The sequence below is a fragment of the Phyllostomus hastatus genome, unplaced genomic scaffold, assembly GCF_019186645.2.
Source record: "Phyllostomus hastatus isolate PE091 unplaced genomic scaffold, TTU_PhHast_1.1 phas_scaffold_317, whole genome shotgun sequence".
Lineage (NCBI taxonomy): Eukaryota > Metazoa > Chordata > Mammalia > Chiroptera > Phyllostomidae > Phyllostomus > Phyllostomus hastatus.
In genome coordinates this window covers 7,149,666-7,166,268 of record NW_025334023.1, presented here as the reverse complement: position 1 = coordinate 7,166,268, position 16,603 = coordinate 7,149,666, and the positions used below count along the sequence as shown (strand labels likewise).

Below are 16,603 nucleotides of genomic sequence, written 5' to 3'. Positions count from 1 at the left end.
TGTTCAACAAGCTGTTTGTGGATGTCTTTACTACGTGCCTTCCTAATGACCTTGTTTTAGTAATTTAGGTTTCCGTCTTCTTCACTGAACTCCAAGATTTTTGAGAACAAGGTCCGATCTTAACTCCTCTCTATCCTGGGTATGTCATAGATACCCCATCATTATCTGAGTAAATAAAGGAAGACAAAGGAAATGAGTGCTAAGGGCATCTGCTGGTTATCTGATCTGGGTATGGAAGGCCTCATGGTAGCCACCTGCGCACAGCCCTAAGAGGTGGGCAGTATTCCCACTCCTGAGAGAAGCCACCTACTCAAGAGCACCCCGTGAGCAGCTAGCAGAGGAAGGGATGACCACCTCAGAGCCCTGCACTCCAAAGCTGCTGCTCATCTCCTATACTCTCCTTCTCTTCCTTTTGCATTTTATTTCACAAACAACAAAAATGGGAAAAAATAAAATCTTCAATCTCACCACTTCTAGCAAGTCAGCTATTTCCATTTTCCACATTCCCTACAGTCTTTTTCTTGCATGTTTTTTATAACAGCATTACTGAGATAGAGTTCATATGCTATAAAATGGTTCAGTTCAGTGCCTTTAGTGTGTGCTGTGTTGGGCAACCGTCACCACTGTCTAATTTTAGAGCATTTCTTTACCCCAGAAAGAAACCCCACACTCATTATCCGTAGCTGCCCATGCCCTACTCCTCCCAGCCCCTGGCAGCCACTAATCTACTTTCTCTCTCTATGGATTTGTCTATTCTGGGTATTTTATATAAATAGATCCATATGCTATGTTGCCTTTGTGTCTGATTTCTTATACTTAGCATAATGTTATCAATATTTATCTATGTTTTAATATGTATGAATACTTCATTCCTGTTTATGGCTGAACAACACAAATACATACACACAACACATTTTGTTTATCCATTCATCAGTTTGTGGATATTTGGGTTATTTCTACTTTTTAGCTATTATGAGTGTGCTGCTGTGAACAGTTGTGTAGAAGTTTATTCATTTTTAGTTCTTTTGAGTATGCACCTAGGAGTGATATTGCTAGGTCATATGATAACTCTGGGATTAGCATTTGCAGAAACTGCTAGTCTGTTTTCAAAAGTAGCAGTCTCATTTTACAATTCCACCAGAAATATATGAAGGTTCCAATTTCTTCACGTCCTTTTCAACAGGTTTTAGGTCTCTCTTTTAACTATCCTTGTGGCTTTGAAATGGTATCTCATTGTGGCTTGATTTGTATTTCCCTAATGACTAATGATATTCAGCATCTTTACATGTGCTTATTGCCTGTTTTTATTTTTTCTTTGGAGAAATGTCTATGCAAGTCCTTTGCCTGTTTCTTAACTAGGTTTTCTTTTTATTGTTGAGTTATAAGAGCTCTCTCTGTGTGTGTCCTAATATATACGTGTTAGTGTGTGTGTGTATATATGATACAAGTCACTCGTTTAATATATGATTTACAAATATTTTCTCCCATTCTATCAATTATCTTTTCACTGTTCTTTGAGGCACAAAGGCTTTCCATTTTGAGGAAGTCCAGTTTATCTATTGTTTTCTTTTGTCACTTGTGCTTTGGGTGTTGCATCCAAGAAACTATTGCTTAATCCAAAGTCATTGAGACTTACTCCTATATGTTCTTCTAAGAGGTTTATGGTGTCAGTTCTTACATGCAAATTTATGGTTCACCTTAAGTTTGTCATTGTGTCTTGTGTAAGGCACGGGACCAGCTTCATTCTTTTGCACATGTATATCCAGTTGCCCCTGCACCATTTGTTGACAAAGCTGTTCTTTCCTCATTGAATTGCCTTACTACTGCTATTCCTATTCCATTGATCTGTGTCTATCCTGATGCCAATATCACACTGTCTTGATTACTGTAGCTTCACAGTAAGTTTGGAAATTGGGAAGTGTGGGTCCTCCAAATTTGTTCTTTTTTCCCCCCAAGATTGTTTTTGGCATGCTGTGTCTATTGTATCTGTATACAAATTTTAGGATCCACTTATAAATTTCTAAAAAATTCAGCTGGGATTTTGATAGCTGATGCATTGAATTTGTAGATCAATTGGGAAGTATTGCCATCAAAATATTAAGTCTTCCAATCCATAAATGTGGGATGTCTTTCCCTTTATATAGTGTTTTATAATATTCAATATTATACATATAGCATATAAAAAAGTCTTGTACTTGTAAAAAAAGTTTTTACTTATTTTTAAAATTTATTCCTAAGTATTTTATTCTCTTGGATGTTATTGTAAGTAGAATTGTTTTCTTGGTTTGATTTTTGGATTACTCATTGCTGGGATATAGAAAACAATGACTTTGGTACATCAATCTTGTATCCTGCAACCCTGCTCAACTTTTAGTTTCAGGAGTTTTCGGTGGACTCATTGGGATTTTCTATACACAAGATCTTGTCGTCAGTGAATAGAGATAGTATTATTTCTTCCTTTTTGAAATCTGGATGTCCCCCCACCCCACCCACTTTCTCTCTTGTCTAATTTCCCTGGTGAGAACCTCCAGTACTGTGTTGAACAGGAGTGGTGAGCACATCCGAGGGGAAAAGCTTTCCGTCTTTCACCGTGAATGGCAGTGTTAGCTGCGGGTTTTTCAAAGATGGCCTTTATCAAGTTGAGGATTCCTTGTATTCATAGTTTTTATGCAGTGTTTTTTGTCACAAAAGGGTATTGGATTTTATCGAATGCTTTTCTGTGTCTATTGACAGGATCATGAATTTTTCTCCTTTATTCTCTTAACATGGCATATTGCACCGAATGGTTTTGGTGTGCTAAACCAACCTGTATTCCTGGGGAAAACCACACCTGATCGTGGTGTATAATCCTTTTTGTATTTGTTGGATTCACTCTGACTATGTTTTGCAAGTTTGTGAAGGATTTGTATTAATCTTGCCTCCCTCCTTGTTAATTTTTTTGGAGAACTTTTTAAAAAGTTATGAGGACAAAGCTTATGGCAGCTCATAGTTATGCCTTGTCATGCGCTTGTCTGGGATGAATCTGTGAATCCAGAATCTTGACACTGGATTGAAACCTGAAATTTTACCTATGTGTAGAACAGTGACTCTCATGCCATTATGCCATGCAACACATTTAATACTAGGAACGAGGGGTTGATGAATATACAGACTTGCTTTGCCCCCCCCGCCCCTTTTATTTTTCAGCTTTAAACATTTTAGTACAAATGTCTGAATGAACACTTCACTGAAGCAAAATTTTCTTCTTCAAAACAGATAACAGATTGGCCTCTTGACCACATGCTGAAAAAGACCAACTGCTTACAATGTATCACACCCTGGAACTCGTTCTTGTCCTCCTGGAAAATTAAAATATCCATTAGTATTAACAGCTCGATCAGGCAGCTAGGTTAACAAAAGAGTTGAATGTTTGTTTTTGTTTCTTTTTAAAATTTAAAAATGAGGAAAGACTATTCCTGACTGAAATTGCTTAGAACAAGAAACAAGGGTCTGAGATGGCAACCTGAAAGGTAGTGATTTTGCTGTACTCTAGTACAGATAGACGTGATATTCAACCTCTGAACATTCCTGAAGGAGAGAAGCTTCGCATTACAGTTATTCACTCATTCCTTCAGTCACGTCATTAATTCATCCAGCAATTCTGCACATAAGTCCCCTTTCCCATATCAGGCCCTGTGCTGAAGTGTCAGGTCACACAAAGAGGAATTCATCTCAGTCCCTGTCCCTGAGGAGCACCTAGTCTGCTGGGGAATATCGGACTCTGAACAAGCAGTTACTACCAAGCATGACTGTGGCCATAACACGGGCATAAAAGGCCACAGAAATGTGAAGGGAAAAGTTTCAGGAACAAACAGCATCAGAGGAAATGTGGTCCACAAGGAAGCTTGAAAGATGCATAGGAATTTGCCTCGTGGGCCTGTGGGATGGGGCTCTGCAGCCCAAGCAGAACCAGGAGGTCAGTGAGAGCAGAGTCTGTTGGCACATTCAGAGTCACTCACAAGGATTCAGAGAAACAGAACTGAAAGATGATTTGGAAAGATCCCAGGAAGCAGATCTTTTTTTTTTCCTTTTTTAAGAGAAAGGGGGAAGGGTGGGAGGAAGGAGGGAGAGAATCACTGATGTGAGAGGGAAACATCAATCAGTTGCCTTTCACATGCATCCCAACTGAGGACCAAACCCACAACCCAGGCATGTGTCCTGAAAGGAATCAAACCAGAGACCCTTTGCCTTGTGGGATGATGCCCAACCAACCGAGCCACACCAGTCAGGGCCCAGGAGGCAGATCTTAAAGGCCTCATATGCTTTTTGAAGGAGTCTCAACTTTATCTGGGAATAGTAAAGGTTGTAATGACTTAGGACATCTTCCTAAACAGCAGCCCAAGAATACCAGAGAAGCTGAATTGAAACACGTTTTGGTAACAAAGGTCAGGTCTAGGCCTTGGAGAATTGTCCCTGAATGGAAAGTAGATCCTTAGGACCTTACCATGAACATCCCTCACCCCTTGGCACTTGTCTTCCCTGGAAGGCCCTCCTCGATTACTGGAAGGTCAGACTCAAAAATAGTGAGTTCCGGTCCTGAGTCTCATTTCCAAGGCAGGGTAGTGACACTGAATCTCAGTTGCTCGTTGGTAAAACAGGGACATTGATGTCTCCTTTCCAGGGTGATTGTAACAATGAGATGAAATGAAATTTTTGAAGGTTCTCCAAAATCTTCTAAAAGGCCCACTGAAAGCTAGACCAAAGATGTGCCCAGTCCATTACGGAAGTGAGACCATCAATGTTGAGAGCTACATGGACCTGGGTCCAAATCCCAATCCACCCATGGCTGATTACCCGTGGACAAATCATTTAGCTCTCTGAGCTCAGCTTTCTCATCTGTGAAAGAGAAGTAAAATATCTCCCATTTGGGGTTGCTGTGAGAAGCAAATGTAATGATCTCTGTGACATCCCCAGGCATATTAAAGGCGCTAAAAAGTTGCCTTTTGAATTTGAATGTGGACGAGGAAGCTCTGCTTTCTCACTCACATAGGGGCTCCAGGAAGATGGGGTGTACCTCTCCCTCATCTCTCTGTGTGCAAAGCGTACACTGTACTTGGGATGTAAAGACACTCAGGTGTTTCTGCAGCTGAATTTACTTCCTCCTTTCAATCCCTTTCTCATTCCAGGTTTCTGTCCAGTTGAAAAAAAAAATGGACCCTGGCCTTTTAGAAATATAAATAAATCAATATAGAAAAATTTTTTTCAAATCATTTTTTATGTTTATTTTGCTGATTAGGACAAGCATGTATTCATCAGGTTGGGGGTTCTCCAAGGGAGCAGGAAGGGCCCCCTGCTCCTGCTTCCACTGACCCAGCATGCCTGCCCCAGTTTCTTCTGCTGAACAGCAGAGCAGTATCTCTTGTGCATCAGGGACTCAGAAAGTTTAACCTGGGAGAGATGTGTCTTCAATGATGTTTTATATCCGGGCGCCTCCTGAGAAGAGAGTTTTGGGAAGGTTAAGTGGGGCAGGAGGCTGCAGGAGCCTCATGCCAGGGGCAAGGGCATGAGGAGATGGGAGGTATACCCTCAAATGTGTTTTGGGGGGGCATGTGTGATTGCAGCAGTCTTTGAAGCAGGATTAGTGTAATCAATGCCCCAGACCTGCTTCTATCTCTGGTCTGGTTTCCATACTTGGCATTCACTGCCTCTTATGTTCCTACCCACATGGGGCAGGGCAAGCTAAGGGGATTCAGTAAAGCCCAGAGCCTGGCCCTGGAGCAATGGTCCCCACCTAGCTGAGTCCCCTGCTAGTGCATTTACTGGGTGCCAAGCTCTGGAACAAGTGGAGCTGCTCACCCTGGGGAGACAGACATGCAGGGAAGATGGAAAGTCTTTGGGGAATTAGGAGGCTGCAGTAGCTGCGTAGGAGAAGTGGGGTGGGGGAGAGGAAGATCAACAAAAGCTGCAGGAAGGAAAGGGATATTCGATGAACATCTTGAAGAAGGAGAGAGAGTTCAACAGACAGAAGGAAGCAGTGGGAATTCCTGGCAGAGGGAAAGTTTGCACAAAGCCTCTGAGACCTGGAAGGGCCTAGATTCCTGGAGAAATGGGGACAGGAACAGTGAGTCAGAGGCAGACATGGGGGAGGACAGGTTCTGGCTTGGTTGGGAAGGGCCCTGTAGGCTGGGCCTTAAGGAACATGGGCTGATATTCTGGGGGGTAGGAAGGCAAGACAGAGACCAAGTAATGTCAGCCCGAAATAGCCCTGCATTCATTCATCAAGCACCACCAAGGGAGCACAACCAAGCACTCCCACACGGCTGGGCTCTGGGGATCCAACAGTACAGAAGCAGATATCACCCTGAGGAAGCTTATATTTCATCTCTCTGCCTGCCTCTCTCTCCTTAGCACTATTGTCCGCTGTCCCTCTGAGCTGTTATGCTACCTGCGGTCAGTGTTACTCATCTTCTGCCTGGAGCAATCCATCCAAGATCTTCAGGGCAGCAGGTGATTAGGAAACAGCTGTGAAAATGAACCTATTGGTACTTTGGGGAGTTCCCTGAGGTCATCAGAATGGAACTCTTCCAGAAGAGGTACCTAGCAAGGGAGACCCTAACATGGGGGACTTTCAGCTTGGAGGACCCTGCCTCCTGGCCCTATGCCAAAGCCTAAGGGCACTTAGGGGCTGAGCCACAGATATGTGCCTGTGTGCCTGGGGACTCTGCGGGTGCAGAGGCGTGAGAACATGTCTGCTCTGCAGGCATGCGCATCTGGGCCCCGTATGTCTGGGCGGGGTGCATCTATGTTTCTGAGCCCCATGCGATGGCCTGGGTCTGCACATGCTGGCAAGCCTGTGAGATTTCCCTTTAGGCTGTTTGTTTCTATATGGATGCCGAGCCCCTGTCTCACCTTGAAAACAATCCTGTTGTTTGTGATTTCCTGATGGTGACAGTGTCGCTGCGCCCGTCTGTCACTTGTTCACATGCACACACATACCCAGCTCCACTCGGGAGCCGCTGGCTCTGAGAATTCCTGAGAGACTGCCACGGGCCATTTAGTGGCTCACTTTCTTCCTCGTAGAAATGGTCCAGGGAACATTTCTGGAAACAAATTTTTAGTATTGGTTTAACTTCAATAAAATACAACAAAGATGAAGTGGCAAGGGCTTGGGGACTTCTTCTGGCCCCTCGTGGTGGTGAGGCCTCCCCAGTGCTGGAGACTGGGAAGAGACTCCTGCCATGAGGCTCTCAGAGGCTTTCAGGCAGGCCCTAGTCTTTGGTCCCAAGCCTTCAATCAAAATGTTGACAATAAGGCTAACTGCCCCGAAGGGTACGCCTCTGCAGGTGTCACAGTGGACAGTCAGGAGTCACTCTACCTGGCCAGTCTCATTTTCCAGGTGGAGACAGACTAATGTGTATAACTTCGTGTTTTAGCTGCCTTCACTGACTTCTTTCTGGGAGAATAGGGTCGCTATCCTCTTAGGCACTACCAGGTCCTAAGTCATTCTGCCTTAAATTCCTGTTGGAACAAATGGGAAAATGAACAATTGAATAATGACATCAATACCTACTGTTTGCTCCATATTATTACTGGTCACTCACATTGTCTCTCAAATCTGCTTTCTCCTTTTTTCTGCGTGCACGTGAGAAACCAAGAGGACCTTATCTGCACTATGCTGGTCCAGGCAGAATTAGCTTTGCTTGTTCTCTTTATTTGGTAGAGAAGAGTTGCAAGACTATGAGCTGAAACCTTGTCTGGAAGGCATGTGGGGGCCTCCTGGTTAGTAACACATTCAGTTTTCTCTCTGCCCCCACCTCATGCCCTACCATGCCCTTTCCAGGTTGCATTTCTGAGCTGGGATGGTGAGAATTGGAACCCACTGAAGAACTGCAACACAGACTCCAAGAGTCAAGGTTAAAATGCCTTTGGAGTTCCTTCGTCTGCACCCCTATTTTCCACATGGGAAAACCAAGGCTCAGGGAGGCTTAACCAGTTGGCTTGACAGGGCCAGGCCAGAGTTCAAGTCCTCTTACTCCAGTTCAATGCTTTGCTTCTCTGATCCTAACTATGGACCATACAGAGGAGTGTATGCCCACCATTTCTAAAAGCTTCTCTGCCATTATGGAAGCAAAGAGACCTGACAGCATGATAAAAAGCCAAGAGTTTGGAGTCACCAAGACCTGGGCACAGACCTCATCATTACATTGACTAGCTGCTTGTCAAGGGCCCTCATCTGTAAAACAAAGATGACAACCCTGCCCTTCTCCAAGGGCTGTTGTAAAGATTCAATGAAATCACATATTCGAAATCCTTAGTAGTGTCCCTGGCTCAGAGTAAATTATCAACAAATGTTAGTACCCCCTCCATCTGGAAGCTGGCAAATTCAATTAACCAGAACCATCCCCACCCCCATTTCCCAAGCCTCCCCATTCACAGAATCATAAATCTTGTGTTGGAAAGGAGCTCCATTAATCATCCGCTCAGCCCCCGGTTAGCAGAGCTCTCACTGTATTTGGCTCAGTGTGGTCCTCAGTCTTTTGCTGGCTCAGCCTGCCTTACTGTAAGTAGAAGAATTCCCACCAGCACAGCCAGAAAAAAGGGGAATAATGCTGTCAGTGGATTCCACACAAGGGCTAATATTAGTTGGGCAGGAGGATGGGGGATGTGCCTATATTTAGAATCTGTGTCTTCAGCCCTTTCCTGAAGCAGCAGAAGTTGGGGGGACAGAGGGGCAGTGTGGTTGCTGCCAGCTGACCCTGCCAGGCAGGCAGAGCAGCTAGGCAGGTTCTCTGTTCCTCATGTTGGTTGACTTCCTCTCTCCTCACAAAGTCGGGGAGAACAAACGAAGACCCATGGGGAAGGAGGGAGACACCACAGAATTGCAAGGACGATGATAGTGACAGAGGACTCCAAGGGTTCCCGTCACACCAGAGCAAATAGAACAGAGCAGTGGGGTGGCCCAGAGGGCCTGGGTCTGTAACCTGCTCTAAGATGGTGTCCACACAGGGGTTTTCCTGGCCTGGTCCTCTTAGAGATGCCTGAGAGTGAGGCTCAGGTGTCACAGGGTGCTGGGCCTGGGCCAGCCGAGAGGTGTATAAACTCTGATCTGTCCCCAAGGGTGGTCCTTTGCACATCCTCCCTCTGCAGAGTGTCTGCTCCCCCTTTCTCTGCCTGATAAACTCATCCTGGGGCCTGGCCCCAGTCTTCCCACTGTGAACACGTCTTGCTCCCAGGAAGTCCTGCTAGCCCTTGCAGCACTCCTGTGAGATTTAGAATAAGATGGCCCTGCTCCAGGCAGGCCACAGCCCTGCACCAGGACACACAGCTGGGCAAGCAGCGTGAGAGCCAGGGTGGACGTCGAGTTCACTCTGTGGTGGCTGTCCTGTACAGGGTACAGCCTGAACAAACCACACATGGCAGCCCTGATACTCTTCTGACTCACAGGCACTGTGTCCCTACACGTCCTCTCTTAGCCCAAGTGCTGTGGCCAAACAAAGGCCGCAGTGGAGAACTCAAGCCTTGCAAGTTGAAGGAAATGGCCAGTGGCCTGAGGCCTAGACTAAATTACTTTCCTGTTGGGGTGTGATTCCCCACAAGGAGCTTTTCCATGCTGGGTCTCAGTTTTCCCATCTTTAAAATGAATCCGATGAACCAGATGATCTCCAGGACTTCCTTGTTTGAGCTTTACAGTCTATTCATCTGCTCACTCTTTGGTGACCTAGTGAAGATATAATCAGAAAAGCATGTGAACTCTATTCTCCCCCCAAGTAAAACTGATATGATCTGAAGAGAAATAGAAATTATTTTATATTTATTCATAGTTTGCCTTTCCTCTCATTTGCTCCCCTCTGCTGGAGCCCCTGGCTGGACCAGAAAGCCTGTCTGTGCAGGATGCTAAGGATTACCAGTCACCCAGGGAGAACAGCCTCAGATCTTACCAGCCGTCACGCTGGGTCTATAGCTGTGACCTGGGATGAGCCTCAGTCAGGTTTCACCCAGTGAGCCTTTGGAAAATGTGCACATCTGCAGCCCCTTCAACGCAGATTTTCTAACATCACATCTGTCTTGAAATGGTTACTGGGCTGCATTTTCGTTTTCCATCTTGGAGAGAGAGGAGAGAATCAGGGAAGGCCTGGGGGATGGAGGCAGGGCCAGCAAGAGAAGGAGAAAGCCAGGCTGTGGTTCCTGCCTGGTGGAGCTGTGTTTCTCTCCATTGGTTTGCTTGTTTGCAAGCCTCAGGACAGCAGCGTCTTCCCCACCTGCAGACTGCAAAGCACGTGGCGGGCGCTGGGCACAGAACACACACTGGCCCTGCTTTGCCTACAGGCACTTTATGCTCATAAATAACGAGAGCAGCCAACTTTCCAGGTGAAGTGTTTGCACATGGTTTCTGTCTGAGAAGCAGAGGCATGAGGAAAAAAAGGGCTGAAGGATTAAAAAGCACACACAGAGAAGCACACAGCTCACACAGACTCAGCACCTCGAGACTTCTTTCAGGATTACTGGTTCCCGCAAGGAGATTGCAACTTGGCGATTTTTAGAATCAGAGAATGTCAGGGATGGAAGGAATGTATGAGATTATTCAGTCTGACGGATTTCAAACTTTTATTGGCCACGAAAAGCCTGTCTTCAAAGGAGATTTTACAAGGACCCAAAATGTCTAAAGTGAAAGAAAATAGAACTGTTCTGGGAGAAGGGGCGGGGAGAACTTAGGATTCCCTTGAGTGCAGTGTGAGAGCCACTGAGCTCTTCCAGCTCCCTCAAGGAAACTGAGGCCCGGAGAGAAGGAGCCTGGCCAAGGCCCTGTGGCCCATGAGTGGTGGGACCTGGCATGGAACCCAGGCCAAACCATGGCAGGGGACATTTCACAGCTGAGCTAAGATGAAAATACTGCTTTCCCCGGTGGTCCCAAACCAGCCATCTTTCGATCACCTCAGGCTGCCTCTGTTCCGTGTTCTTCCCCCCACCCCCTACGTTATAGCAGGTTCATTGAATCCAACAGCTGAGCGTGCCGGCTCAGTGGTTTCCAATCTCTCTGCTGCCTTGCCTGGGGCTGAGGTTTCAGCAGGGGATGGGAGGAGAGGGCTGGGGTGATGGGTGCCTGGCCAGCCCTGCCCTCCTCCACTTCACCAGACTGGCTCCTCTCTTACCTGCTTTCCAAAGATTTCAGCTGGAAAAATAGAAAGGGATGGAGAGATCAAGTTTAAAGGAAGAAAAGTTCTGAGAAACTCTCATTAGGTACAGACTTTCTCAGATGAGAAAATCAGTGACCTGATTTAGTCACCTCCACGGAAAGAGGCTGAACTTTCTAAGAAAACAGTATTAAAGCAACAAAGCTCTATCTTCTGCCTGCGGGACAGTGTTTGTCATCTGGGCCTCAGCAACCTGACAGAGCAAAGGTCCGGTACCTCCCGTGAAAGACCCTCACACAAGTTTAGGAGCGAATTTGGTCCCCCATAGCTAATAGGGGACCTTCTGCCTTTTAGTCTTTTGTCCTTCACCCCCATCACCAGCTATGCCTTAACATTTGACCTGCAAGTCTCAGGACTTTATGACCACAGGTGACTTCCCCACACCCTTTCTAACACCGCCTGACCCCCATTCTCGGCCACCCTCAGGCCATTTCAGCCCCTTGGACCCTTCAGCATGTCTCCTTCCCACAACTGGGTGTTCCCGAGGAGTGTTGAAGCTCACTGATGCTGCAGAGGGAGGAGCCCAGCGTGCTTTCTTCCCTTCGACTGGACGTCCGTCTGAGTGAGCCGAGCTGTACAAACCCTTGGCTCTGCCAGCCTGCCGCCCCTGGGGAGGGAGGCTCTGCTGCTTCTTCAGATCTTGGCAGGGGTCTCCTTAACCTGTTGTTTGCAAGGTTTGTTCCTGGCATTAAACCTAATAAGCTCATGCCTGACAGTTTGATCCTGAGCTTCTTTGAGGAGTTTAGGGCCTTTACAGAGCTTTAGCAAGATGCTGCTACAAGGCTCTGGGAGCTCCCATCAGCCGCAGGAGCCCGGGCCTTTGCAAATGGCTCGGCTTGCTGGAGGCAGCAGAGGCTCTGCAGGGACAAGCTCCGGGTCCATCCAGGCTCTGCCCCGGGCTAGGGGGGCAACGTAACCTCTCCGAACTGCCATTTCTTCCTCTGAAAAATGAGGAGTGTACCTAATAAGATTGTTCTGAGGAGTAATTAAAATAACATAAGGGAAGTGGCTGGCCCATAGTAGGGACTCAGTAAACAGTCCTTCCTCACCTCGCAGGGAAGCCCAGCTCCTGTGGAGCCGTGTATTCAACACAAACCGGAGCTCGGAGCTCGGCATCTCCTGCCTGAGAGTGCTGGTTGGTTACTCACCGGGGGGCAGGGGAGAGCATTTACCACATGCCGCCAATTTAAAGACATACATAATGCAACATTTAAACATCTCTGAAATATGGCTGCGCCTTACACATCACAGGCATGTCACAGTTTAACTGCATGGTTGTTGGGGCTTTCTGGTTTTTTGGGGGGTTTTTTTGGTGGCTCATAAAGTATGACATATCTCACAACTGTGACATCTTTGGTTTGATGAGATTGGGTGTTAAGCACTCACTTTGTACCAGGTGCTGTTCCAGACCACTGTACATCAGCTGCTTAATCTGTGCAGCAACTGTGCAAGGCAGGGATTGGTAGCCCCACTTTACAGGTGGGGAAACTGAGGCTCTGAGAGGTCAGGGGACCTGACCAGGACCTGAATTTATTGTGGTTGAATCAGAGATTGAACTGAGGTCTGCCTGACTCCAAGATCTATACTCTTTTGGGTAGTTGTGCAGAGAGGGGACCACCCTTGGGAGGATCCATGTCCAGAGCCTGAGGGTGCTTCTGTTTAGCACAAACTCGCTTGCATGGACAGTGCCTCCATCACATACCAGGCACAGCCCAGGCATTGGAGGTTCAGGGATAAGCAAGATATATATGGAGCATGATTGCCAGGAGCCCAAGCAGTTACAGCCCACTTAATAGGCTTTTAACGGGACCCTACAGGATGCTGTGGGGACATGGAGGAGGGGCCCTTACCCTGGGCTAAAGTGGCCAGGGTAAATTTCCAGGAGAAAGTGACCTGATTTGAAAGTTAGCTCAGCACAGTGGGGTGCAGGTGGTGCATGGCCTGCTCCAGGCAGGGGAAGAGCGTGTGAGAAGAGGCTGGAGAGTGTGGGACCAGCTCTAGGAGCTGACAGATCTAAACCTGCACAGATAATGGTCAACAGCCCCGTGTGGCTACTGAGCTCCTGAAATGTGGCTAATCTGAAAGGATATGCAAGGCAAGCATAAAATGCACCCTGGGTCTCAGAGACTTAGTATGGGAGCATAAAGAGTGTACAATATCCCATTAAAAAATTTCTGATGTTGACTCACATGTTACAACTATGTTTCCAATAAATAAATATACTTATGAGTAAAATAAGTGGAATATATTGTTAAAATAATGTCACTTGTTTCTGTTCACTTTTTAAAAGTGTGGCCACTATGTGAATTGAAAATCACAGACTGAGGCTTGCATTGGTGACTCACATTCCATCGGGACTAACGCATCAGGCAGGGAGAAGCCACTCAGGGCTTTTGACCTATGCAGGGTGGCAGAGGGAGGGGTGGGGGTGGGGAGGGCGAGTTAAAGCTAGGAGATAGAAGGTAGCAGAATTCAAGTACATTTGCTATATGAGCTCACTGAATCCTTAAAAGAACTAGAGAGATTTTTTTCATTCAGGTGTGCAGCTAAAGAGACTCAAGCTGAAAGAGGAGAAGGATGTAACCAGGACTGGTTCAGAGCCCACCGCCCAATGTGGCCAGGGGTGTGGTGAGAGCCCATGTCTCCTGAGTCCAGCCTGTCACTGTCCATTCTCTGTATCCCATCTTTGCAGGTCAGCCTGAGGGTGTCTGTGCAGTTTAGGACACAGACACCTGGATAATCTGGATCTAAACTTTCCACACCATCCCTAGGATTGGGCTCCCTTTGCAGTTGCTTTCCCAGATCCCTTACTCCAAGCAATTAGCCGAGATGTGGTATCTGACAATATTCCCCCTGCAAGCGAACTGTGAGGCCCAGCTATTTCCCCAGCTTTATCATGTGTTGTTTAGATCATCCCTGTTTTCAGAAAATGGTGCTTTTTGAAAGACCGTGGAGCACTCCTGAACATTTCTCATCACTCCTAGAAAGATTGTTCTGTGCCCTCCTCCCACCACCTCCGTCGCCCGACATGTAACCCACAGCCCATTCTCCATTCGCACCGCATCCTCTTCACCGAAACCCACAGGACGGAGAAGTAGCTGAACAGAGACACAGGAATGGTTCCAAACTCCCCAAAGGACAGTGTCCTGGGGCACAGAATTTTTTTTGTCTTCTAAAATCAAAGATTTCCTCACAAATGATTATAAAATAAAACAGTGCAGAAGGTCTTATGTGAAAAGCAGAGTCCTTCCCCAACCTCAGCCCCCGTCCCCTGAGGCAACCACTTTGAACTACTTTTGCTTTTAGTTCTTCTGGTGGTTGCTCCCATGTCATTAAATAGTATTTGCTTAAACTGTTCCAAAGTGATACATCAGCTTTACACAGTATCTATTGCTTTCCTGCTGGGTTAAGTGTTAAGTGCAGGCTTGGCTCACTGATACCCGCCTCCCACCTCCTCCCAGGGTGCACTTGCAATTAGGAGTCTCTGTAGACCTGCATGTGCAGTTCTTCCACCGGCCACCTTTGTAATTCTAAATAATACACTTAAATGAGAATGGCATTGGAGGGTCAGCTCATGCCCTGTGTGCAGCTCTCCGAAGCTTCTCCTCCAGCTGTACGGTAGCTTTCTGCAGAAAGGTTCCTTCACAGAAAGGCCTATTCTGTAGCACCTGAAAGGTACTAGTTCTTCATATTTGTAGGTGGGTTGCTGCCATTAATTCTTTGCCATACGTTATGTTGTAGATAGTGATGTAGGAATCAGCATTTGCATTCCCACCTTTCAGGAGGAGCCTCGCTCCTGACAGCCTCGCTGTCAGGACAGTGGTGACTGAGGGGCTGCGGGTTAGCACTGGATCACTTCTTGCCAAGTTTGGGGTTGTGGTTACAAAAGCTTACTCATCTCCCTCATTAAAAAAAAAATCCTCCACCAGAACCTCAGAGGCCCTCTGACCTGATTCACCAGACATCAGGGCTTAGGTGTGACCTGCAAGTAGAACTGTTCTTTGGGAGAACTAAGGTATAGAGAGATTAACTAGATGTGATCAAGTTAATAAGCTACTTAGAGACTAAGAGCAAGGCCTAGCACCCGGGTGTTGCAGCTGCAGTGCAGAGGAGCGCATTTCCACCAGGCACACGGCTCCTGCCCCAGGAGCTCCAGAGCTGTCCACGTGCCACAGGAGGGGCTGCGGGCGGGCGACACTCACAGTCGGCTGAAGTGAACTGTCAGCCTAGCCCTGGAGTTAGCCAGGGTTATAATAATTTCAGTAAAGTAGCAACAAAGTGTTAGCCGGAACAGTACTGCCTCATACTTTGTAGACATGTTTGGTGGAGGGTTGTGCAAAATCATTAACGCTAAGCTTAACTGTTAATAAAATATTTGTCTAAATTTTTAGAAAATAAAAAGAATAATTTTCTGATCAATACCTATAGTATATAGGGCTCTCTGCTGAACACTGAGGATACAGGGACATTTAAAATATCCACATGTTTGATACAGTTTTAGGAAGCAATTCCCATGTGCCAAGTGCAGTGAGGGCTCAGAGGATGAGTGGTCGCCCCACCCCTGCCTTCGAGGAGCGCACCCCGTGTTCGGGGAGGGACACAGGGCTCCAGAGGGAGACGGGTGCCATTTCCGGCACAGTCAGCTGAGAATGTGGCCTCGAGAGTCAGCTACAGTCTCTCTCTGGTGCTCACGAGCTGGGCGACCTTGAGCAATCATGACATGTCTATGTGACCTGTTTTCTCTTCTGTGTCAAGGTAACACCTACTTCATGCAGCAAGTAGTGTAAGGTCAAAGTGAGATTAAAAGATATAATTATGTAAAAACCTAAGCCCGAGGCCTTGTAGACACTTGCATAAGTGAAGTCCTCTTTTTTTTTTTTTTTATCTCCACCCGCCAGGTCCCAGACCTGCTAGAGGAGTTTAAAAGAAAAGGGGACATTTGTCTGTGCTGGAGTGTGGAGGCCTCCAGGGGGCTGTATTTGAACTCAGCCTCCTAAAGAGAAGGAAGAGTCCAAGGATTGGGAAGGGGCTGAGCTAGGGGTTGGCAAGACTATGCCTGTGGCACTTTGAGGGGAAAAAGTAGCTATTCGTAGGACCAAAATCAGAGGTGGACTTCGCCTCTACCATGAATCCCCTTTGTTTTCGTAAGGAGTCCTGGGAGAGAGACTGGGACACTGTTTGGCGCCACCTGCTCCCAGGAAGCCTTTCCTGACCCTCAGGTATAGTGCAGAATTATACAGTGGCGTGTCTAGCAAAGGCTTTGCCTTCAAGCTGACCTGGCCATGCCCTTGTCCTAACAGCAGGATGATCATGGACAGATGACAAAAATTACTTTGAGTCCCAAATCCCTCTGACTGAAATATAGGGAATAATGCAATAGGATACACCCATAGTGTTGCCATGTGTATTAAATATAAAACCTTCAGAACATG

The 16,603-nt window shown here is 46.7% G+C and overlaps 1 protein-coding gene across 2 annotated transcripts in view; it reads left to right on the top strand.

Moving 5' to 3' along the window:
• The window catches only part of TENM4 (teneurin transmembrane protein 4), a 737,235-nt gene that overhangs the window by 160,988 nt on the left and 559,644 nt on the right, over positions 1-16,603 (top strand). The gene's annotated exons all lie outside the window — the stretch shown is intronic.